Source organism: Schistocerca cancellata, chromosome 8 (genome assembly GCF_023864275.1).
Source record: "Schistocerca cancellata isolate TAMUIC-IGC-003103 chromosome 8, iqSchCanc2.1, whole genome shotgun sequence".
Lineage (NCBI taxonomy): Eukaryota > Metazoa > Arthropoda > Insecta > Orthoptera > Acrididae > Schistocerca > Schistocerca cancellata.
In genome coordinates, this window is record NC_064633.1 from 160,122,035 (window position 1) to 160,149,549 (window position 27,515).

Genomic DNA, 27,515 nt, shown 5'->3' on the forward strand with positions numbered 1-27,515 from the left:
TATGGAAGAGAAGGGGTTGGGATGGCGAAAGAGAAAAAGAAAAGGAGAATGGAGAGTAATAAAGAGGGGGGGGGGGGAGGCGAGGCGGAGGACATGGTAAAACGTGTACACCTTTAAAATACAACATATCAAACCTCTAGTTGACTTTGAGATATCTTAATACATCTTCTGAGCACTTATTACGTATAATCAGTCACCGACACAAATTTTAATTATTACAGTCAGACATTAGATACAACTGTGAACACATTTATTTTCATTTCACTTATTAACGAGACATTTTTAATAATTAAATTGGGTCTCGACAATGTCTGCCGACCGCTGGCCGTCGGTTGGTCTCCAATAGCGTCCGATGCTCCCTCTGCCGCGTCGTCAGAATAACACTGGAAAATCTTATCGAACTCGAACGTGGATCATGAAACAAACACGAAACAAATACTTTTAGGACATCGATACACATAAAATCAATGACAAAAAATTGTAACACGTGTACTCACTTACCTGGCGTCGATCAACGAAACCTACAGTGTTTGCCACGATTCATCGTCAACACTATACAGACTAAAATATATTTGAACCTCCGTGGGCGTGATGGAACCCAAGACGCCTCTGTGTTTCAGCGTAAATGGCGAGTAGTGTGCACTTCTTCCTGTTTTACGAATATATGAGGTGAAGAGAGAAACGTCGTATTACATACTCAAGATGATGCGTGATGACATTGGAAGGCAAGCTTACAAATTCTCTGCACAACTTCAGATAAATTCAGCAAAACGGGCATATGTCAATTAACCTTCAATGATATTCTTTTTCAGCATACATGTGACTTTCAGACATGTTGTTGTTGTGGTATTCAGTCCAGAGACTGGTTTGATGCAGCTCTCCATGCTACTCTATCCTGTGCAAGGTTCTTCATGTCCCAGTACCTACTGCAACCTACATCCTTCTGAATCTGTTTAGTGTATTCATCTCTTGGTCTCCCTCTACGATGCCCTCCAATACTTAATTGGTGATCACTTGATGCCTCAGAATACGCCCTACCAACCCATCCCTTTTTCTAGTCAAGTTGTGACACAAATTTCTCTTCTCCCCAATTCTATTCAATACCTCCTCATTAGTTATGTAATCTACCCATCTAATCTTCAGCATTCTTCTGTAGCACCACATTTCGAAAGCTTCTATTCTCTTATTGTCTAAACTACACTCCTGGAAATGGAAAAAAGAACACATTGACACCGGTGTGTCAGACCCACCATACTTGCTCCGGACACTGCGAGAGGACTGTACAAGCAATGATCACACGCACGGCACAGCGGACACACCAGGAACCGCGGTGTTGGCCGTCGAATGGCGCTAGCTGCGCAGCATTTGTGCACCGCCGCCGTCAGTGTCAGCCAGTTTGCCGTGGCATACGGAGCTCCATCGCAGTCTTTAACACTGGTAGCATGCCGCGACAGCGTGGACGTGAACCGTATGTGCAGTTGACGGACTTTGAGCGAGGGCGTATAGTGGGCATGCGGGAGGCCGGGTGGACGTACCGCCGAATTGCTCAACACGTGGGGCGTGAGGTCTCCACAGTACATCGATGTTGTCGTCAGTGGTCGGCGGAAGGTGCACGTGCCCGACGACCTGGGACTGGACCGCAGCGACGCACGGATGCACGCCAAGACCGTAGGATCCTACGCAGTGCCGTAGGGGACCGCACCGCCACTTCCCAGCAAATTAGGGACACTGTTGCTCCTGGGGTATCGGCGAGGACCATTCGCAACCGTCTCCATGAAGCTGGGCTACGGTCCTGCACACCGTTAGGCCGTCTTCCGCTCACGCCCCAACATCGTGCAGCCCGCCTCCAGTGGTGTCGCGACAGGCGTGAATGGAGGGACGAATGGAGACGTGTCGTCTTCAGCGATGAGAGTCGCTTCTGCCTTGGTGCCAATAATGGTCGTATGCGTGTTTGGCGCCGTGCAGGTGAGCGCCACAATCAGGACTGCATACGACCGAGGCACACAGGGCCAACACCCGGCATCATGGTGTGGGGAGCGATCTCCTACACTGGCCGTACACCACTGGTGATCGTCGAGGGGACACTGAATAGTGCACGGTACATCCAAACCGTCATCGAACCCATCGTTCTACCATTCCTAGACCGGCAAGGGAACTTGCTGTTCCAACAGGACAATGCACGTCCGCATGTATCCCGTGCCACCCAACGTGCTCTAGAAGGTGTAAGTCAACTACCCTGGCCAGCAAGATCTCCGGATCTGTCCCCCATGGAGCATGTTTGGGACTGGATGAAGCGTTGTCTCACGCGGTCTGCACGTCCAGCACGAACGCTGGTCCAACTGAGGCGCCAGGTGGAAATGGCATGGCAAGCCGTTCCACAGTACTACATCCAGCATCTCTACGATCGTCTCCATGGGAGAATAGCAGCCTGCATTGCTGCGAAAGGTGGATATACACTGTACTAGTGCCGACATTGTGCATGCTCTGTTGCCTGTGTCTATGTGCCTGTGGTTCTGTCAGTGTGATCATGTAATGTATCTGACCCCAGGAATGTGTCAATAAAGTTTCCCCTTCCTGGGACAATGAATTCACGGTGTTCTTATTTCAATTTCCAGGAGTGTATTTATCGTCCACGTTTCACTTCCATACATGGCTACACTCCATACAAACACTTTCAGAAACGACTTCCTGACACTTAATTCTATACTCGATGTTAAAAAATTTCTCTTCTTCAGAAATGCTGTCTTTGCCATCCTCTCTACTTCGACCATCATCAGTTATTTTGCTCCCCAAATAGCAAAACTCCTTTACTACTTTAAGTGTCTCATTTCCTAATTTAATTTCCTCAGCATCGCCCGACTTAATTCGACTACATTCCATTATCCTCGTTTTGCTTTTGTTGATGTTCGTCTTATATCCTCCTTTCAAGACACTGTCCATTCCGTTCAACTGCTCTTCCAGGTCCTTTGCTGTCTCTGACAATTACAATGTCATCGGCGAACCTCAAAGTTTTTATTTTTCTCCATGGATTTTAATACCTACTCCGAATTTTTCTTTTGTTTATTTTACTGCTTGCTCAATATACAGATCGAATAACATCGGGGAGAGGCTACAACCCTGTCTCACTCCTTTCTCAGCCACTGCTTCCCTTACATGCCCCTCGACTCTTATAACTGCCATCTGGTTTCTATACAATTTTTAAATAGCCTTTCGCTTCCTGTATTTTATCCCTGCCACCTTCAGAATTTGAAAAAGAGTATTCCAATCAACATTGTCAAAAGCTTTCTCTATGTCCACAAATCCTAAAAACGTAGGTTTGCCTTTCCTTAATCTATTTTCTAAGATAAGTCGTAGGGTCAGTATTGCCTCACGTGTTCCAACATTTCTACGGAATCCAAACTGATCTTCCCCGAGGTCGGCTTCTACCAGTTTTTCCATTCTTCTGTAAAGAATTCGTGTTAGTATTTTGCAGTCGTGGCTTATTAAACTGATAGTTCGGTAATTTTCACATCTGTCAACACCTGCTTTCTTTGGGATTGGAATTATTATATTCTTCTTGAAGTCTGAGGGTATTTCGCCTGTCTCATACATCTTGCTCACCAGATGGTAGAGTTTTGTTAGGCCTGGCTCTCCAAAGGCTGTCAGTAGTTCTAATGGAATGTTGTCTACTCCCGGGGCCTTGTTTCGACTTAGGTCTTTCAGTGCTCTGTCAAACTCTTCACGCAGTATCGTGTCTCCCATTTCATCTTCATCTACATTCTCTTCCATTTCTATAATATTGTCCTCAAGAACATAGCCGTTGTATAGACCCTCTGTATACTCTTTCCACCTTTCTGCTTTCCCTTCTTTGCTTAGAACTGGGTTTCCATCAGAGCTATTGATATTCATGCAAGTGGTTCTCTTTTCTCCAAATGTCTCTTTAATTTTCCTGTAGGCAGTATCTATCTTATCCCTAGTGATATGTGCCTCTACATACTTATATTTGTCCTCTAGTCATCCCTGCTTAGCCATTTTGCACTTCCTGTCGATGTCATTTTTGAGACGTTTGTATTCCTTCTTGCCTGCTTCATTTACTGCATTTTTATATATTCTCCTTTCATCAACTAAACATAAAGTTGAAGCACTGGGCAGTGGAAAAACATACACATGTGCAGACCACCTAATACATCAGAATAATCGCCTTTAATAGCATAAAAGCGCAAGTAAGCAATAACATTCGTAATAATTTGTAGAAAGCTAATGCCCACCTACCAAAATCCAAGAAAGAACCACTACAAATACTTTAAGGCACCCTTCTCAATTACACGTATTAGTTTTTGAGGTTATAATTCATGCCTAAAATATTCGATAAACATTTAGCCTGCTTGTGGTTTCCAAAAAAGCTGCGATTTCAGTCCACAGTTTCTGAGCTATATCCGATCATTATTTTTCATCAGAATATCACAAATTCCTTCTTCCTAGGACTAAGGTTACTACTTTGTGTGAGAATATCGGCCGTTTCGACCAAAGGAAACAAACTGATTTCACCAGTGGTCGTCTGAAGTCTGTGCGTTCGGACGATGAGATCGGCTGCATTGTTGCCGCGCACGTAGTGCGGTACTGATTCTAAAAGATCGGCTATCTTTGCTCCATGACGATGATCGGCGGAATCCACCGATGTCGCCGCTGCTGTGGCCGCAGCCTTAGCGTGGCTCTCCGTCGTAACAGGCAGACTCGGTTAGACCAAGTACTTGCTGCAAAGCTCACGATGGCAATGATTATTGCTCTGGTGTGCATTTTTATACTCTCCAGGGATAAGTTGTAGCTGGCAATGCCGGCGCTGGCAGTTTTGTGCTTTGTTTTAGCAGCCGTTAGACAGACTGTATGTACATCTACTAAAAAGTTTCTTCCGTTGTCAAGAAAATTCGTATAACACCTCCACACAGTGCTTCGCGTTATTCAGGTATGCCATATGAAGTCATTCATTGATGATCAGATCCGGAAGAGCTCCCAAAATCCGGCGATGTCGATTGTTTCGTTTCACCTATTGTTCCAAATAGTCCCAGACATTACAGACTAAAGTCGGATGATTCAGCGGGTAAGGTGCGACAGTCGCTGAGTATTCATCAAACCAGGAAAGTATTCGCACAGTCCTGTGAACACAACTGGAAGACCAGAGTATTCACAGCACACACGTCAAGAAGATGTAGATGAAACGTTAGCACATAGCCACAGAGAATGTTAGAATAAACATCTTTGTTCATGTTCTCGATATCCTGAATAAGCAGGCCCAAATCGTGGCACGATAAACAACTCAAAAATTTACAGAGCCACCTCCAGCCTGAAATACACCTTCGCCTCACTGCGGGTAAAACGCTTCATTAGGTCGACGGTGCACTCTTAGATTTGCACCATTTGAAAAGAGGTAGCAACGTGATTCGTTGAACCACACTATACGCCTCCAGTGTGCTCCTGTGTTATTTGGCCCATTGAAGGAGTATAACTTTATACGATATACAGTTAGGAGCAACCATCTAAGAGGGGTGACGGAAAAGTTCCTGGCCCACCCAATAAGGTTCTCAGTAGTTTAAATGTTTATGGCTATTTTTCAACGTAGTTCCTTTCTAGGTGAAGACAAGATTTAACTAATTACAGAGCGTAGAGAGGCGTTTAAGTAATCATTATTTCCGTGCTCTATAAGTGAATGGAATGAGAAGACGCAGTAATAGGCCACACTTCTACATCTATACTTCGCAAGTCAGCCTATGACATATCGCAGAGTGTACTTCTGTTCCATCTATCTTCCACCTCCTTTCAAGTTCCATTCAGAGGGAAGTACCCTCTGCGATTTGTATCACAGTGGTTTCGCAGTGTAGATAAAGACACTGTAGTAGCATCTCAAAAACATGGCCTCGGGTTTGGCTTCCCGGCTCGTCCATTAGTGTTGTGTTCAAATGTCCATTTGTACATGAACCATCTCCACCTTAATAAACGAACGACAGATGTGCGTACGTGTGCGTGTGCTATGAATGCGTAAACGTGAAAAAGAAGGAAATTACGTTCACTTGTTAATATATCATTGTATGCCCAGTGACTTACATACAAGTGTAAGAATGGGCAAATTAAAACTTGTTAGTGAACTCGAGAACTATTCTTTAGGAATAATCCCGTCTAACTATGCGTCCCCAGATTTCTTACGATATATTTACTGCTTAGATTACTTTATCACGAAATGTTTAAATCACTCATCAGTCGAGTTTTGAATGCCCCATAAAACTGATTAGCTCGTTCTGTGAGTTAATGGACACATGTAACCTTAGTGCTTGGCATGTATGCAGAAGAAACAATATATGAAGTGAATGAAGCTTTAGGACAGGAATGGAAGTGCAACAAACGGCGAACTTCAAGTATCCAGGTGACATAGTTCTCTTGGCTGAGAGGCAAAGAGAAAATATCTATTAAATGGATGGGCAGCATCCTTGGAACAGAGTTTGATCTGAGCTAAACAAACATAAGATAGCAATAAGAATATTGGATGAACTGTAAACCCAGCAAGGGACAACGAAACGTGAGGTCCGAGTAGGATAAGAAACATCTCATCTGCGTAGAAGTGACGGAGCATAAAGCGTCTCTTTTTCCTCTCGCAGTAGCACATGAAGTGGGAATACAGCTGCACTTGTGTCACAGTTTCTCCTTCAGTACTGCGCAGTATTCTCCTCCTGGTGTTCCCCTTAACCCAAACCGCTCCATTTGTGATGGACTCCATCAAGATAGTGTTTTATTATGGCCTAATTGATGGCCAAGCGCTAGTGGAACGCTGTATAAGGGAACACATTCTCCGAGGACCAGCTTCTAGTGTGAATACCAGGGGGAGGGGAGGTGAAGAACATTAAATGGATATTGGCTTCTGTCTCGGGTTCTTCGGCCGACGTTCATCTAATGATTTTTCTGACGTTTCGCCAGCACGAGTGGCTGGTACTGTCAAAGCTTCACCCTCCATTGCCGGTGATCAACTGGAGCCGAGCTGCTGCTGCTGCTGCCTGACAGGGACAGATGAGCCCCTGTGGGTCGGTGGAGTCTAAGCCTGAAGGCTACTCCTCCAAACTGACGGAGCGTGTGATGTGGCCTGACTTCATGCGTGATGTCAATCTGCTGGGACGGTGTACTGGAGCCGAGCTCGCGGCCGCAGACTATATGTACCTGGCGCGCCAACGTCCGAGGGCTTCTCCGCGGTCATTTCCGGTGCGGTTCTCGCCTTGCTACCTGCGACGGTCGTTCGCTGCAGTACGGGAAGCCAGGAAATAGCTCGTGGTGAGACATGCATGGAAGAGCTTTGCGATGTCTTGCGGGAAAATGGAACCGATGTGCTCCAGAGCGTCACTCAGAGGCACTTTCGTAAACAAAGAAACAACATCGAAGCTGACCAGGATGTCGTTTGGTGTAAGTCTCACCACGAGCTATTTCACGTGGAATGGTGATTTCTACGAACAGCTGGAAGGCGTCGCCATGGGTAGTCCTCTCAGTCCAGTGGTGGCCACCTTCTTCATGGAACAGTTAGAAGCTCAGGCACTGGACTTGGGGACTTGCAAACCTAGGGTGTGGTACAGGTACGTCAATAATACTTTCGTAGTGTGGAGCCATGGTGAAGAACAGCTCGGTGACTTCCTAAGACACTTGAACAGCTTCCACGCCAACATAAAATTTACCATGGAAGCAGAAAAGGACAAAATACTACCATTTCTAGATGTGCTGGTCACAAGGGATGGCGAAAACCTGGGACACAGTGTGTATCGAAAACCGACACACACGGACCGATACCTGCACAATCTATCAAACCACCACCCGAGCCAGAAAAGAGGCATGATTAATACGCTCGTAACGCGTGCAGGACGAATATGTGAGCCGCAGCTCCTCAGACGCGAAATGCAATACCTGGAAAGTGTTCTGAGGAGCAATGGGTACTCCACAAGTTATATTAGAAGTGTAACAGAGTCAAACACTCGGCGAAGTAAGGAATCAGAAAAAGAAAAGTCGGGTAGGCCTTTCTGTCATACATTCCCAGAGTGACGGACAGAATCGGCCGTATATTGCACAAACACGGCGTAAAGACGATTTTCAAACCGACAAGGAAGATCAAAGAGTGTCTTAGATCGGCAAAGGAGAAAAGGGACCCACTTGCAATGTCGGGAATACACCGTATACCATGCACATGCGGAAAAGTTTATGTCGGAATGACTGGACGATCAATCAACACCAGGATCAAAGAACACAAGCGACATTGCAGGTTGGGACAGGTGGAGAAATCGGCCGTGGCAGAGCACGCACTGAGTGAGACCGACCACGTAATAAAATTCGCCGACACGGAAGTTCTGGTTGTAGAGAAGCACTAACACACGCGCTTGTTCAGAGAAGCTGTAGAAATACAAAAACACGCGAACAGTTTGAACAAGAAAGAGGAAAGCCTTAAGGTAAACGGATCCTGGCTTCCCGTTCTGCAGCGAACGACCGTCGCAGGTAGCAGGAGGAGAACCGCACCGGAAATGACCGCGGAGAAGCCCTCGGACGTTGGCGCGCCAGGTACATATAGTCTGCGCCCACGAGCTCGGCTCCAGTTCACCACCGGCAATGGAGGGTGAAGCTTTGACAATGCCAGCCACTCGTGCTGGCGAAACGTCAGAAAAATCATTAGATGAACGTCGGCCGAAGAACCCGAGACAGAAGCCAATAGGCAGTTTGTCAACAAGTGGGCACGAAAGCCTCAATAATTTTGTGTTAAATGGATATCATTGGCAATCCTTACCTTTGAAATGCATAGCATTTCTAATCGGTGGCCGAGGCCCATCAGACACCGCTTTTCAATGCATTCCCGGAGCTGTATTCAATCGAAACTGGAATTTACTGGGGCTTATGCCCACCCGCATTACAGAAAGATCTGCTGGGTTGTCTACACGGCAGTCGTCAACATCAAACTAACAACACACTTACCATAAGGTTTGTGGACTGCGCCACTGGGTCAGGTGGCGCTAACGTTGCCTCACTCGGCGCCACAGTCGCCAGACTACTTTCTTGCACTCGTCACGTTTACGAAACAACGCAGGACAAGTGAAATGATCAGCAGTTATCTCCAATTCTACAAGTGATTATCATAAATTGTCTAGCAGTAGTCATAAAATAACCATCGAGGAACCTTCCAGATCTCTACTCTGATATGGATACTTACAGAGGATTACATCCAGCAAGCCAACTGACCTGGATTGGACTTTGGATCAGGAAGTTCAACTCATACAGTTTTGACTTTGCTTCTGTTGTGAATTGGCAGGAGCCAATTCACGGAGTTTGGAGGAAGCCGAAAGGCACGCATTTAAGCTCACGCAGGCTGGCGTGAGGTCTGGAAAATGACAAGGAATTATAGTAGCCAAAATTAGTACATAGCTTCTGGAATACTTAACTTTAATCCATAATTGGAGAACATCGCTCTTGATGATACATTAATAACAATCTCAATATAAACTGGTAATGGCGCCTTGCTAGGTCGTAGCAAATGACGTAGCTGAAGGCTATACTAACTATCGTCTCGGCAAATGAGAGCGTATTTGTCAGTGATCCATCTCTGGCAAAGTCGGTTGTACAACTGGGGCGAGTGCTAGGAAGTCTCTCTAGACCTGCCGTGTGGCGGCGCTCGGTCTGCAATCACTGACAGTGGCGACACGCGGGTCCGACGTATACTAATAGACCGCGGCCGATTTAAAGGCTACCACCTAGCAAGTGTGGTGTCTGGCGGTGACACCGCAGCTTCTAAGTGATCTTCAGTGTACTTGTGTATCTTACCTAGACCCTCTTCATACGAATTGAACTATATGTATTCTACCTTGACTAAATGTCGGCCCCCGGTAGTTGAGGGGCCAGCCAACACGGTAGCTCAGCGTGTTCGGTCAGAGGGTTTAGCTACCCTCTGTAATAAAAAAAATGAGTGAACAGATCAACGAACAACCTGAACGAGTGTCATCGGACGTCCGCCACAAACGAAGTCAATGAACAATATAGAACAAAATGAGATTAAATAAAAGTGGCCAGCTCGACAGAATGTCAATCCTAAGGGTCTGAGTTCGATTCCTAGCTGAGTCGGAGATTTTCTCCGCTGAGCTACTCGGTGTTGTGTTGTCCTAATCATCATCATTTCGTCCCCATCGACGCGCAAGTCGCAGAAGTGGCGTCAAATCGAAAGACTTGCACCCGGCGAACGGTCTACCCGACGGGAGGCCCTAGTCACACGACATTTACATTTTTACCTTGACTAAGTGTGGTGATTTTCGTTAATACTATCGTTTGCAGATACGTAGGCACATTGGAGAAACTGATATTTATTTAGTGTGCAATGCAGCACCCTATGGCTGCAGTCAAACAAGAACCACTTTCATTCTCACGTTGCAAGCAGTGAACAAAACTTCGTCCGTGAATGACAAATATCTCCTCTGCCTTAAAATGCAATTTACCTGACTCTCCAGCCATTGGACAAGTTTGGAAATGATCCAGAACGAGCTTTTGTCATGGCCGAGCAGCAGATTAAAGACCATTGGAATTGTGCACCAACAACTCTTGTTTAAGAGTTATTTCCCAATTTCTGCGCCAGAAAACACAATACACAAACAGCTAAAATACGATGTCACGCAGAACAAAATTTATATGATTCGCGAAGAGATGGAATACATCCATTATGTTACCTGATAAATATGGGTAAAGGAAAGGCCTCCGGTTTGGAAGTTAAAATTAGCCAAAGCATAAGAACGGAGGAATGAGCTGTCGACGCACGACTCATGGCCCAACTCCACAGTTTCAGTCCTGTTGTCAGTATCTGTCCACACTTCCCAAACTTCGAAGGTGCTCTTCTACGTATCTTGCTGGACTGGCAATCCTGGAAAAATGATATCACAGAAAAATGATTTACTCACAGATGAGGCTCTTTTTTTCTTGAACAATTCTTTCACTCTACAGAGGCATGTGCACTGTTTTGAAAATTACTAAAAGATTAAAACTGTGTAAACGGGAATTCGTGGATGGATAGCTCAGTTGGAAAGTGCATTGCTCGCAAAAGTCAAGGTTATGAGCACCAGTCCTGATCCTCAAAACAGTTTTAATCTGCCAGAAGTTTCAAAAGAGCTTATACTACACTGTGGAATGAAAGATTTGTTCTGGGAGTAATGTATTTACACAAGACTCTAGATGGTAGACGACCAAGTTGCAGTCGCTGATTTGAAGGAGAGTTTCAAACACCAGTTGATTAGCTGACGCTTGTAAGGGAAGAATACAGTATGGCAATAATCAAATAGGGGAAAATATCTGCCTGGTCGGAACGGCAGTACGACGTACCACGGGAAACTATAGGCAAGAATTATTTGATCTAACAAATTCAGAGGGAGGTTCTGTCTACATCTTTAACCTTCATAAAATACTGAGTGGCATCGGGGCTTCATAGCACTAGCTTAATCAGCTTCCTGTTCTTCACTGTCATTCTCGGTTTTATCTCTTCTGGAGAAATTTTTACGGTACTTACTCGCCTCACATAAGTCGAATATCGTTCAATTATAAAAATTCTACACTGCATAGTCCATTTAGTTGAGATAAACAAGAAAGGCGAAATAACGAGTTAATTACGAAAATTTTTCAGCTTCACTGTAGTAAAGAAACACTAAGACTATTTACTAACACGTTTCAGATTCTATATAGTTTTTCAGGCAACTGGGTAATATTGCGTGTCACATTAGAGGAATTAATAGTCGTAAAGCTCCACGCCACGGGTAATAAACGTCGTCTTGGCCTGAAAATTAGCACTTTTCGCATGAATTTCAGCAATTACAGCTCACAGGCGTAGCCACGTTCTTCATTTCCATAGCTATAGGACTTTTAAGTTCGTTAGATGCAGAGATTTGATGAAACACATAAAATAATGTTTGTTCTAGAAGTGGAAAATTACACTCGCAAGTGTGAAGAAAAAGTGGTTGCAATTTCACTGAAAGAATAATTGCTTTATAAATGTTCTGTTCTCATAGTCGAGTAAAGCAGACAAGCTTGAAAGACGGTCATCATTCTGTCGAAGATAATGCCATGTAATTTGAGAATTACCGAGAAGACAGCAAATAACGAAAAATGGCTCTGAGCACTATGGGACTTAACTTCTGAGGTCATCAGTCCCCTATAACCTAGAACTACTTAAACCTAAGGACATCACACACATCCATGTCCGAGGCAGGATTCGAACCTGCGACCGTAGCGGACAGCGAATAACGTTGAGTCATGGGCATGCCAGATCAATCTCACCAACTTGCAATGTTACCACATCGTTTGCAGAAAAAGTATCAGAAATTTGATCACTATATTTTACCCAGCTGTAGCGATATTTGAGTGACTTAGGAGCTCTCTGACTAGAGGCTTGGCTTAAGGAGCCAGACCAAACTGCCCCTGTATGTAGGAAACCCGAGTGTGTAATGTCACAAAGAATGTGACGCGTACGGCACTGATGACCGGGAGTCCCCCACCTGGCAAGTTCGGCAGGCGAGTTGCAAGTCTCGCATTAAGAGTGAGTAGGAAGACAACAAACATTCAGGGACGATGTTCAAGCAGACACGTTAGTGGCGTTGCAGTCGTCAGAAAATCCAAGACTTTTCTTGTAGGAAATATAAAAATCCAATATAAATTGGTGGGAAATTCAAAAATGCAAGAGAGTGTTAGCGAGAAATTAAAAATGCAAGATATCGGAATTAACCTAGTTGTGCTGGCGGAACAATTTTTAAAAGATTTTAAAAAATGTAAAAAATCGAAAAATCCAAGATGGCAGAAATAGCTCACCTTCGAGAGTGGTCACTACGATGCCACTTTCAAAAGTATCCTAATGATCTGAATTTGAGCCATGTTCAACAGTATTTATCAAAAGAAAATTATGTAAAGGATGTTGATCTCTTGATATAAAGCATAACAGGACCTGAAATTAAATATATACAAAATTAAATTATTTTATGATATTATTTCTGTATGTAAAATGCCTGCAAAAATACGTCTGCAGCACAGAAAATGTATGATTATGTCGTGTGTCACAATGTTGTTTCCACGCACATACATATGTCCATCAAAACAGACGCCTAAAACATGACTGTATATTTTCAAATTAGGTGTCCCCGCGCAGTTTCCACATCTAAATTGTTACGAAAACCATATGACGAAAAATAAGATTATGAGCAGATAAATGAAATTTAATTTTAGGCTTAACTGAGTCATGTACTATAACAAACTTGACCTTAATTGCACAAAATATATGTTAGCTAAAATACGATGCTAAGCAGGCAAGCACATAAATTAGTAGGCTGTCTGAGTTACTTTCAGCTAATGGAAGAATGCAATGAATGTGCGACACCTAAATCACGTCTGTGAACTCTCATATTAATTACCACATTGCTATTTCCAGATTTTAATTGTTCTATAACTGTACAAAACTAGTGTAGCATGCTAAGCAGGCTGTTGGCATTTCATTCCAGGACGAAATGATAGTATGAACAAAAACAAAAATCAACAGACCCCATTTTCAGGTAGAAGAAGATAACAGCACACACAGTGTGTATGTCAAGTGTCGCCATTTCACTTTTATATTCAAAATGAGTATAAAAATACATAACGCGTATAACTTAATGTATTTATGTGTCTAAAATGTACATAAATATTATAGAAGTCTTTTTAACAATGCATCATCTCACCCAGCATCATTTTAGTAGGGAAGCAGGTAATGCATCATTTCCTAAACTATAAAAATATAATAGATGATATTCACAGCGCAATATTGTTTTTATTACATTTGCTCAAGATGTACTCGAGGTTATGTACAAAAACAAACTTTCGAGGAAAGATGCAATATTTTCCGGTTGTAACTATGGTGCTACGTCTACACCTACGTGATTACTCTGCTGTTTACAATAAAGTTCCTGGCAAAGGGTTCAATGAACCACATTCAAACTGTCTCTCTATCGTTCCACTCTCGAACGGCGCGCGGGAAAAACGGGCACTTAAAGTTTTTTGTGCGAGTCATGATTTCTCTTATTTTATCGTGATGATTATTTCTCTCTGTGTAGATGGGTGCCAACATAATGTTTTCGCAATCGGTGGAGAAAACTGGTGATTGAAATTTCATGAGAAGATCTCGCCGCAACAAAAAACGCCTTTGTTTTAATGATTGCCACTCCCATTCACGTATCATGTCTGTAGCACTATCTCCCCTATTTCGTGATAATACAAAACGAGCTGCCCTTCTTTGTACTTTTTCGATGTCATCCGTCAGTCCCACCTGATGCTGATCCCACACCGCACAGCAATACTCCAGAATAGGGCGAACGAGCGTGATGTAAGCTGTCTCTTTAGTAGACCTTTTCCTCTGTCAATGAATCGCAGTCTTTCGTTTGCTCTACCCACAACATTATCTATGTGATCGTTCCAATTTAGGTTATTTGTAATTATAATCCCTAAGTATTTCGTTGAATTTACAGCCTTGAGATTTGTGTGATTTATCGCGTAATCGAAATTTAGCGGATTTCTTGTAGTACTCATGTGAATAACTTCACAGGGTCAATTGCCACTTTTCGCACCACGCAGATATCTTAATTAAATTATTTTGCAATTCGTTTTCTGATGACTTTCCAAGACGGTAAATGACAGCGTCATCTGCAAACAGTCTAATAAGGCTACTCAGATTGTCTCCTATGTCGTTAATACACATCAAGAACACTTCCTTGGGGAACGCCGAATATTGCTTCTGTTTTACTCGATGACTTTCAGTCTGTTACTATGAACTGTAACCTTTCTGATAGGAAATCACGAATCCAGTCGCACAACTGAGGCGATATTCCACAGGCACGCAGTTTGGTTAGAAGACGCTTGTGAGGAACGGTGTCAAAAGCCTTCTCGAAATCTAAAAATATGTAATCAATTTGACATCCCCTGTCGACAGCACTCATTACTTCACGAGTATAAGGAGCTAGTTGTGTTTACAAGAACGATATTTTCTCCGTTTTCTTCGTTCGAACACAGTATATGTTCCAAAATTCTGCTGCAAATGTTAGTGATATGGGCCTGTAATTCAGCGGATTACTCCTATTTCACTTTTTGTATTTGAGCAATTTTCCAGTCTTTAGATGCTGAAATTTCCGTGAGCGAGCGGTTGTATATTATTGCTAAATATGGAGCTATTGTATCAGTATACTCTGAAAGGAAACTGACTGGTATACAATCTGGACCGGGGGCCTTGCCTTTTTTAAGTGATTTAAGCTGCTTTGCCACACCGAGGATATCTACTTCTGTGTTTCTCATTTCGACAGTTGTTCTTGATTGGAATTCAGGAATACTTACTTTATCTTCTTTGGTGAGTTTCGGAAAACCGTGTTTAATAACTGTGCTTTAGTGACATTGTACTAAGACCCTCTAAAACTTTTACAGTGTGTATTCCGGTAATCAACTACTAAATAATAACTAAATTTACTCATAATATTCCAAAACACGAGATGTAAGAATAAACCAGAGCCAAAGACAAACAAACTGAGCAAGCACTACTTTGGGACGGAATAAGACTTAAGTTGCATAATTCCGTAATAAGGAAGATTTTCGTTGTGCACTGAATGCGAATGTAAACATGACCAAAGACAATGGTGAACAAGATTCCCCACAAGAGCTGATACCTCGATATCTCTTTGCACCACAAATCTCTGATCACAAGTAAAAACTCGATCTTTGCACCAAAACAAAATCATTTATCGAAATGAGTAAAGATTTCGAGTACAAAAACACACAAACAGGTTGTTAACCATAGTACACAAGCACAATTATGGAACTCTGATCAACGACAAAAATTCGTTCTTTACACCAAAATAAAATTAGTTTTCAGGGCACAAAGCATCATGTGCACAAGACACACGTCGCATCATATCGTAATTTAATTGTTCGGAAAATTCAAAAAACACGTGGCTCACATATGGCACTAAAGATAAAACTTACAGGTTAAAGTGCACTGGTGACGATCTAAGTTCGATTATTATACCAGACTTTTGAAGGCATAAGGACCCTCAAATTAAATATTTCCATGTCTAAATGCTCGATATTACTTATCAAAATACACACATCTTGCTTATTTGCACTACTGAAATAAGTTGTAGGTTAGTCAAAGAGCATCATTCACCATTTGTACCATGCAGTAAATTTATCAAAATATATACAACTTTGTTGCATAACACTACAAAATATTCTTGGACACTACTGCTGACCTAACTTACAGCTTAAAGTGCACTTATCTACGAGAACAGTTTCATCATTGTACCAAACAAATCAACATTATCCTCATGGAACTTCCTGGCAGATTAAGACTGTGTGCCGGATCGAGACTCGAACTCGGGACCTTTGACTTTCGCGGTCAAGTGCTCTACCATCTGAGCTACCCACGCACGACTCACGCCCCCTCCTCACAGCTTTAATTCTGCCAGTACCTCGTCTCATGTCTAAGCTAGTCTTAGTTCAGCTGAAGCCCTAGGATAATAACTTTATTTTTGCAGTACAAAATGTTTGTCATCTGCTGATGATTGTCACTCAATGTACAATGCATGACAATTACATGTATAGCAGTGTTTTTAATGTGGATATATTGTAAGCTACACGCTTTGCCGGTTTTCTGATAAATTCTTATGAACATGGTGCAAAATTCAGATCGTTCAGGTACTTTTGAATGTGGCACAATAATGGCCGTTAGCACCAGAAAGATAGTTCTTGAACTTTCTTCAATTTTTTAAATTTTCTTTTTAATTTCCTTCTAGCACACATGAGTTAGTTCAGCCGTTATTCATTTATAAATTTTCCGCCAGTTCTATCTTCGATTTTTTAATTTCTCGCCAGTGTCTTCTTGGGTTTTTGGGCGACTGCTGCGCCGTTTGAATTGAGTTCCAGAAAGCTTACTGGCTTCGGACTAGAGTGGAATGGGAATTCCACTTTTAAAAGCGGATGAGAGAGTGGATAGGCGGAAAGAGTACGTTGAAAGGGTATGCTTGTCTGATTATGTGATAGAAAAAGAAGTAAAAGTAGATAAGATAGATATAGAGGATCCATTACCACAGTCTTAGTTTGGCAGGGCGGTGGAAGACTTTTGGTCGAGTAAGGCAGAATGAATAGATAACATTCCTTCGGAATTTCTGAACTCATTGGGGAAAATGGCAACTAAATGACTATTCAAGTCACTGTGTAGAACCTCTTGGGCTGGAAGCACATTGTCAGACTTTCGGTAAAATATCATCAACGTAGCCCATAGCAGATAAGTGCAAGAACTATCGCATAAGCAGCATATCAGCTCATGTATCCAAGTTGCTGACAAGAATAATACACAGAAGAATTGAAAAGAGAAATGTGGACCTGTGATGAAGATTCGTTTGGCTTTTGGAAAGTTAGAGGAATAAGAGAGGCAGTTGCGTTTGATAGTGAAAACAAGTATTAAGAAAAATGAAAAAATGAGGCGAAGTGTCATGATATTGAGGGCAATACTCTTCTATATGTTCAATACTTTCTGTTTCACTTGATGTGGTGTCTGGTTCCGTGGCTTTCAAGTTACAGACAGGAACAGGCAACCCCTCATCATAGGACACAGGCAAATGCACTGAAGATACATTTCAATACTTTATTTTATGTCTAGTTTTGCTTGAATGTCCCGAAATATTTGTAAGACAGAAGTAACAGTCTGAATAATCGTCATTAGGCTCACATCACACCATCGTAACAGTGATTGGCATGGCTCGGCGTTTTCCTTTCAACCACTCGGGTAAGGTTGTAGTACAGACTATGCAGACTATATGAGGTGCAAAATTTTTATCTTTATCATCAATAGCACAATCAAAATACAATTTATAGGCATTCTTAATCAAATCAGTGATTGGTTTTCTTTGGGGTTTTGGAGCTGTCGGGGTGGTTTAAACAGCAAACGAGATTTACTAGTTGCCATTTTTCTTAGTTTAAGTTTTAAACACAAAAAGTTTGCACTATCTTTCACACGAAACACTCACTGAGGATCTCTTTCACACCGCTGGATTACTACATCAACCATTTACTGACGATTTGTAGGTCTTCTAGCTCTCCTGTGCAAATCAAAAACAAACAATTAAACATCAAAACAGAAGAACAGCAAAAAGCGAAATACTGAATACGAAAAATAAAAAACCTTTAAAAACTCAAAAATGGTACGTACTAGAACATTTTGAAAGGTACATTCGGATTCTACACACCAAAATACGTACTAGTTGATGTATCACATCCCAGATGCAAAATGGCTGTTGACTAGTCTTGTATATTGGGCCTGCATCTTGTACTACGCTGGTAAATTAGCAGAGTCGTGGTGAGCCACGGCAACAATGGGTGTCCTGTTAATCAGAGGGTGGAGACCCCCCTAGGGACCGACTTTCTCTGTTTCTATGAGCCGTGTCATGGCCCCAGGAAGATCTTCCAACCGCTGATGGATAGAATAGGGGGGAGTTAATGGGTATAAAGAAGAGGAAGGAGGATATGAACAGAGAGATGGGCGTAGAGGAGATAGATCGAGGGAGTGTAGGACAAGAGGTGTACAGGGAGCAGGGGGAAGGTGATTGACATAGATGGAGGGTAACGAGGAGGTGGATAAAGGAAAGGGTGAGGAGAAGAGGGATAGAGAGAGAGGGGGGGAGAAGGAGATTATGACGGTTATCCAGTTCCTATGCAACTGCAAAATATTGTCGAGTTCGCTATCTAATACAGATTGAAGCATTACGAAACCTTTTCTGAAAGTATGTCTCTGGAGTATAGTCGTGTACAAAAGTAAAACGCGGACAGTAGGCATTTCATACACGAAGAAAACAGAATCTTCTGAAAAGTATCACTACAGAAGTATGTGTTAATTAGATGGGAAGATCCAATAACTAATAAGGAGATATTGAATTGAATTCGGGGGAAAGAATTTCATGACAAAACTAGACTAAAGAAGGGATGGGTTTATAGGATGCATCCTGAGGCATAAGGAATCGTCAGCTTGATTATGTATGAAGTGTGTCGGCAAAAATTGTAGAGGCAGTCCAAGTCTTCAATACCACACGAAGGGTCGTAAGTTTCAATGAGAAGCTTGCACATGTTAGACAAGCGTGGAGTTGCATCAGTATTCTGACTGAAGATAAAGTTTCAATCAGTTTCATCTCGTTTTGTTTTTGGGCAACTAATATTTAACATCTAAATAGTTCAAGTATGGCGGCCATCAGAACATATTGAGCAATGTAATCCTATGTACACAGAAAGTTGCTGAAGTTGAAGCAGACTTTGCAGTACTTCTGAGCAGTTTCATGACCTTAAAGAGAAGAGGTTAAGGGGACGGCAAAGAGGAAAAGAGTGGACTGTGAAACAAAGTAGATACATATTCTGTTGGCCTGGATCTTATCTTTTAACAGGAGAGGATCAGTCATTGCAAAACTGCTATTTTCTTACATATCTTCTTTGGCGTGGAAGCTGGTGCGTTCCCGGGACTCCTTTGACGGATGAAACATGGTAACGGGAAATTTTTACTTGGATGTAAAATGAAAATACCTTTCTTCAGATTTTTCAATGGTGTTTTACGGTTATTTATAACTGTTAAAAATTCATCTTTCAAGATCGAAAATTGAATGAATTCACGATCCACCAATTCACAAAACGGTTAAAAAGAGAATGTGCTTCAAAACAAATTGAATAAAACTGACTCAGTAATAAAAGTGGAAATAAAATATCACAACTCATTACTACTCAGTTATTAGCCTCATTAATTTCATCACGAAGAGGAAAGAATGGCCCCAGCTGTTGCAATTAAGCCTCATGACTCACTCCATGGGAGCCACGCGAACCTTGAATTCACATAACACCAAGAAAGGGCCATACCGTCGTCAACATTGACCCTGACCTATTCTCATCATCCATTTACTATCTAGAGCTATTATAAATCTAATTAGGGAACTGGAAACAAGAACACAATGCGCGTTGAGAACGACGAAACTTCTTGTTTTTTTAAGGAATATGTAAACCACCACCTCAACTGCTGATTTCTAGCAAAGGTAGAAGTTCTCAGAGCGTATGACCTAGCTGTCAATTAAATTTTGCTTGTTCGTACTGGCACATGTTTCATATAAACTAAATCAAATGGTGAATCTGCAGGATAATTTTATTTATGGGGCTTTTTGAAGTGTTCATATTATGTTTCGTTGAAGTGGATCAAATGGAAAGCCTCGTCGTCATATACAGGGTGGTCCATTGATCGTGACCGGGACAAATATTTCAAGAAATAAGCGTTAAACGAAAAAACTACAAAGAACGAAACTTGTCTAACTTGAAGGGGGAAACCAGATGGCGCTATGGTTAGCGCTGCCATAGGTCAAACGGATATCAACCGCGTTTTTTTTTTAAATAGGAACCCCCATTTTTATTACATTTTCGTGTAGTACGTAAAGAAATAGGAATGTTTTAGTTGGACCACTTTTTTCGCTTTGTGATAGATGGCGCTGTAATAGTCACAAACATATGGCTCACAATTTTAGACGAACAGTTGGTAACAGGTAGGTTTTTTAAATTAAAATACAGAACGTAGGTAACATCTTCTTCTAATAGAAGAAGAAGAAGCAGAATTCATGCGGCTGCATTCCCGAAAACTTGAAGATTCAGAGAACGTAGATAAGTTTGAAAATTTTATTTCGGTTGTTCCAATGTGATACATGCACCTTTGTGAACTTATCATTTCTGAGAACGCATGCTGTTACAGCGTGATTACCTGTAAATACCACATCAATGCAATAAATGCTCAAAATGATGTCCGTCAGCCTCAATGCATTTGGCAATACGTGTAACGACATTCCTCTCAACAGCGAATAGTTCGCCTTCCGTAACGTTCGCACATGCATTGACAATGCGCTGCCGCATGTTTTCAGGCGTTGTCGCTGGATCACGATAGCAAATATCGAACTTTCCCCACAGAAAGAAATCCGGGGACGTCAGATCCGCTGAACGTGTGGGCCGTGGTATTGTGCTTCAACGACCAATCCGCCTGTCATGAATTATGCTATTCAATACCGCTTCAACCGCACGTAAGCTATGTGCCGGACATCCATCATGTTGGAAGTACATCGCCATTCTGTCATGCAGTGAAACATCTTGTAGTAACATCGGTAGAACATTACGCAGGAAATCAGCATACGTTGCACTATTTAGATTGCCATCGATAAAATGGGGGCCAATTATCCTTCCTCCAATAATACCGCACCATACATTAACCCGCCAAGGTCGCTGATGTTCCACTTCTTGCAGCCATCGTGGATTTTCCGTTGCCCAGTAGTGCATTTTATGACGGTTTACATTACCGCTGTTGGTGAATGACGCTTCGTCGCTAAATAGAACGCGTTCAAAACATCTGTATCATCCCGTAATTTCTCTCGTGCCCAGTAGCAGAACTGTACACGACGTTCAAAGTCGTCGCCATGCAATTCCTGGTGCATAGAAATATGGTACTGGTGCAATCTATGTTGATGTAGCATTCTCAGCACCGACGTTTTTGAGATTCCAGATCTCGCGCAATTTGTCTGCTACTGATGTGCGGATTAGCCGCGACAGCAGCTTAAACACCTACTTGGGCATCATCATTTGTTGCAGGTCGTGGTTGACGTTTCACATGTGGCTGAACACTTCCTGTTTCCTTAAATAACGTAAATATCCGGCGAACGGCCCGGACACTTCGACGATGTCATCCAGGATACCTAGCAGCATACATAGCACACGCCCGTTGGGCATTTTGATCACAATAGCCATACATCAACACTATATCGACCTTTTCCGCAATTGGTAAACGGTCCATTTTAACACGGGTTATGTATCACGAAGCAAATAACGTCCGCACTGGCGCAATGTTACATGATACAACGTACTTATACGTTTGTATTACAGCGCCATCAATCACAAAGCGAAAAAAGTGGTCCAACTAAAACATTCATATTTCTTTACGTACTACCCGAATATGTTATAAAAATGGGGGTTCCTATTTAAAAAAAAACGTAGTTGATATCCGTTTGACCTATGGCAGCGCAATCTAGCGGGCCAACCATAGCGCCATCTGGTTTCCCCCTTCAAGCTAGACGAGTTTCGTTCTTTGTAGTTTTTTCGTTCGATGATTATTTCGTGAGATATTTGGCCTGGTCACTATCAATGAACCACCCTGTATACAGGGTGGTCCATCTGAAGTTTCGGATGAGATTATCTCGGAAACTATACATTGGGTAAAAATAGTGGGTTCGTAAGCTCAAAGGGAGACATCAAATGATACTGCACGTGACCTCCAGCCCCCGTCCCCTCGGATAGGGCGAGGGTCACTTTTAAATAGTAAATGGAAACACCCATTTTTTTATTGCAGAATCGGATTCTCCATAAAAAAGTTATCAAATATTGTCTGAAACATTTTTAAAACCATTGACAGATGGCCCTGTAATCGAGAAAAAAGTAAAATTGGGGAAGAACTCTGAGTTATTTAGAATTATCCGAGAAAGACGCATCAAATCGATAAAAAATGTGCGCCAATTCTTTCGTTACGCCAAATTAAGCTATTTTTTACAAAATGTACTGTATCCTACTGTTAGCGTTACCCAGGAACAACGACATGGACGTAGTAGAATGATTTTCCCATGGGGTGCTTCATTAGTGTGAGTCCCCTGCCTCTCACAACTCGGGGTGCTTAATTAATGAAATTAGCCACGAAAAAATTGTTCAGAATTATCCCCATTTGCTTCAATGCATAAAGTCAATCGTCTACGAAAGTTGTCCACAGTTTTGAGCAGCACATCCCGTGGTATGGCTGCACACGCTCTTCGAATGCGTTGCTCCATATCGTTTCTGGTTGTGGGCTGTCTTTCCTAAACAATATTTTTTAAATACCCCACAAGAAAAAATCAGGAGATTTTAGGTCTGGTGAACGTGCAGGCCACTGAATTGGTCTGCCGCGTCCTAGCCACCGAACAGGGTACCATAAATTTAAAACTTTCCGCGCATTTTTAGCATAATGGGGAGCTGCTCCGTCCTGTTGGAACCACATTCGTTGCCTAGTTTCTAAATCAACATCTTCCATTAGCTCCAACAAATCATCGCAGAGAAGTTGTTAATAAGATTCCCCAGTAACCTTTCGGTCAAAAAAAATACGAGCATATCAGGTAATCGTTTAAGATTCCACACCAGACCATTAACGACTATTTGTGTTGATTGTCAACGGGTCTGTGCCAATGTGGATTGACGGGCGACCTATAATGACAATCATGAGGATTTAATTCGACATCGTTTTTGAATGTGGCTTCATCGGTGAACATTACGTATCTAACAAAATCATTGTCACCTGTTATCATTCCCTAGGCCTATTGGCAGAAATGCACGCGTATTTGCATATCTTTCGACGTTAACGCCTGTGTCAGTGTGATACACATGATATTTACGTGCCTTCAAAATCCCCAAAACAGTTGATTTCTGTATACAGTTTGTGTCTGAATCGTACGACTACTCATTTTTCGGGAACTAGATGTACACAGGCGAGAACGCTGAGGGTACGGGCGTCATTTTAATTGTATTCGCGATGACGAGGTGGACGGTGCGTGTATCCATTTCGAGCTCGTTGAGTGCAATTTCGAATAAGGTTTTCGCTTGGATGTCGTCTGTTTGGGAAACAATCCGCATACAATTGCGCAGCTGCATCGTAATTGTTATGGCATTCACCTAAAATTAACATCATTTCAACAATCTGTGTAGGAGGATAGTGAGCCATGTTTGGCTAAAGAATAATTTACTTTCGTCAGTTGATGTTTACGGTTCACAATCTCAAAGTAAAGTAACGTCTGAGCGCATTGCACCGACCTTTATACTGAGCCACGGTTCACAGTTTGGCTACGGTAGCGTTACAGTTTGGTGAGTAATGCAAGTGTGAAGAGTTCCCTAACGAGATTTTAATACCGTTCCGCCTCCATCCATCAAAAACTGTGGTGCTTAGAATACATTATGTAAAAAAAAAAAGCTTAATTTGGCGTAATGAAAGAATTGGTGCACACTTTTTATCGATTTGATACATCCTTCTCGAATCATTCTAAATAAATCGGGGTTCTTCCCCAGTTTTTAATTTTTCTCGGTTTCAGCGCCATCTGTCAATGGTTTAAAAAAAAGTTTCAGACAAAACTTGATTACTTTTTTATGGAGAATCCGAATCTGCAATAAAAATGGGAGTTTCCATTAGATATTTAAAAGCCCTCCCCCCCCCCCGCCCCCACCCACCCACCCAAGGTGGCGAGGGCTGGGGGCACATGTAGTATCGTTTGATATCCCCTATTGAGTTTTGAATTTGTCTTACCCACTAATTTTACCCGACGTATAGTTTTTGAGATAATCTCATCCGAAACTCCGATGGACCATCTTGTATATAAGCAGTGTTCGTCCCACCGAATGATTGTTTTGTATTTTGTTATGAATCCTATTCCCATATGAAATCTGTAATCAACAATCAAGCCCAGTTCAAAAACAACAGTAACATTAATAAATACAATACTGAAAGGAGCAATGACGTACCCTGTCAATCAGTCATCTTCAATGTAGTAAAGAAAGGAGTGTGGTATTCGGACAATCCACGATTTAAAGAACTTTTAAAGATAATGAAATTAACTGACACACAAACTGAAGTCATACTTGCTTGACAACTCCGTCAGCTCTACAGAAGCTTCTTGAGTGAGTGAGTGAGTGAGTGTGTGTGTGTGTGTTTGTGTGTGTGTGTGTGTGTGTGAGTTTGATGGAGAAAAAGAGAGAGAGACTGAACATCATACTATCTATAAAAGTAGCTTACAAGTTAAGAATAAATCATCGTATCCATAAAAGCAGTTTTCTACAATGGTCAACGTGTTACCAGACTTTTCTCTGAGAATATGTGTTGTAATGTAAAAACTTACTCGTTCCATCATAGCGAACATTTGCAATTATGATTAAACTGTAGACCTCTATAATCGTATATAGTTCCTCTTTTCAATCATCACACGAATTCCGAAGTGGCAGACACTGAGATAAGTGATTGCATAATTGAAAATCAGTTAATACTGCTCAACACTGGAAAGGCAAATGGACCAGATGAGACACCCGTGATGCTCTACAGAGATTAGGTGAAAGAACTCACTCCTATGCCAGCAGTAGTTTATCGTAGTTCCCAGGAGCCATGAAGGGAACTTAGCGATTGTAAAAAAAGCACACGTCATTCCCAGAAGGGTCATCGAACAGATGCGAATATAATTGCTTACGTCAGCACATTGCAGAATTATGGAACATGTTTTATATTCAGGCATTTTGAGGATTTTGGAAAACGAAAGTCTCCTGTATGAAAATGGAATGGGATTCCGCAAACAAAGATCTTACGAAACTCAGCTCTCTCTGATCATCCACGAAATAGAGGTGCCCAATTTGACGCCATGTTCATTTTCTTTTGGAAATTATTCCACACATTTCAGCACTGTCGTTTAGTGAACAAATACGAGCTTACCACTTAGTGAACCACATTAGTTCAAAATGGCTCTGAGCACTATGCGACTTAACTTCTGAGGTCATCAGTCGCCTAGAACTTAGAACTAATTAAACCTACTAACCTAAGGACATCACACACATCCATGCCCGAGGCAGGATTCGAACCTGCGACCGTAGCGGTCGCTCGGCTCCAGACTGTAGCGCCCAGAACCGCACGGCCACTCCGGCCGGCGAACCACATTAGTGATTGGGTTCAGGAATTCCTTGCAGACAGGATTCAACCCGTCGATTTTAATGGAACAAAATCGACAGATGTAAACATTGCAAGAGCCACTCAATATGTAATGCAACACATTTGTTTTCTGAAAGCGGGTTGGTTTTATTAAGGATTCCAATACACCATATTATTCTCCACTCTTTTCCTTACAAAACCTTATTTTTCAACATAATCTCCGTGCAATACGACAGCGTCACACCACCTTACTGGGAGGGCCTGTATGCCTGCATGGCACCACTCTACTGGTCGAGGTTGGAGCCAACGTCTTGCCACATCAATAACCTCCCCATCATCTATGTATTGCTTCTCACGGAGTGCATCCTTCATTGAGCCAAACAGATAGAAGTCGGAAGGTGCTTCTGATAGGCAGCAAGGAACCCAGCGGGGACACACATTTGAGTACTCCAACTGGTGGGCCAGTTACAGCACTACCAACAGAGATGTTCAGTTGTGCAGAGAGGTATATGATCACCTCGAATGAGAGTTTCCGCACGTTCCAACACTGCAGGAGTCACAGCTGTGTGCGGCTGGCCAGCAAGCTGGAGATTGGAATGGTCTGTGCGACCTCACTGCTATGATGACAGACGCGCCGCCCAATGGCTCACCGTGCTTTTGTTCACTGCCTGGTCTCTGTAGACATATTCCGCCGAAAGAAATTCAATGACAGCTCTCTGCTTGGAACGCGCTTCCGTTACAGAAGCCATTTAGAAGGATACATATAGCACCACCACCTATAGAAACATCATGAAACTATAGAGGCTGAATCGAGAATATTCCACGATTTCTCACAATAAATTCCGCATTTTTTCAACAGAAATTGGTCAAGAAGAAGTATATGTTGTACTACTTGAACACCTCTCATCCGCCAGGGTAGCGGAGAGCGCTAATGCGCTGCTTCCTGGACTTGGGTAGCCGCGCCGGTGGATTTAACGACGAGGGCCGGTATGCCAGCCAACCTGGATGTGGCTTTTAGGCGGTTTTCCACATCCCACTAGGTGAATGCTGGGCTGGTCCCCACGTTCCACCTCAGTTACATGACTCGCAGACATTTGAAAACGTTCGCACTATTCCATGGCTAACACTAAATGCAGACAGCTGGTGTACACTAATTCCGTCCCAGGGGGTTTGGGGTGGTGGCAGCAAGGGCATCCGGCCACCCTCTGCAACTAACACTGCCAAATCAATAGTAACACGGACGAACCCGCGTGACGTGAAACAAAGGCCCAAGAAAGAGAGAACTTACTGAACACCCTCGTAAATCCAGGAGCATTCCAAGGGAGCGTTATAGGACTGTTACTGTTCACAAAAAATATTAATGATCTGGTGGATAACGTGAGGCGATGCTGCTATCTGTAGCAAGGTTGCTACTCCGAAAGACTGTAGTGAAGTGTAGGAAGGCCAAAAGAGTTTCGACGAACGGAACCGGTTCTCGAGCCGTTCACGTGTTAGAATGGATTTCTGCCGTCATGAAACTTTTCTGATCGGCGTTTCCAAACGTCAGGATGGTCAGCATCTTGTAAGAGTGCGCTGGGTCACTAGCTCAGCTCACTAACCGCGGGAGCGCTCCTCCCTGTGAGGAATGTCTGTTGCTGTTCGTGACAGTAAGTCGAATCACTCACTAAGGACGCTCAATGACTCATTATGATTTTGGTGGCTGCGGTAACGGGGTGCATACCACAGCTGAAGAATTATT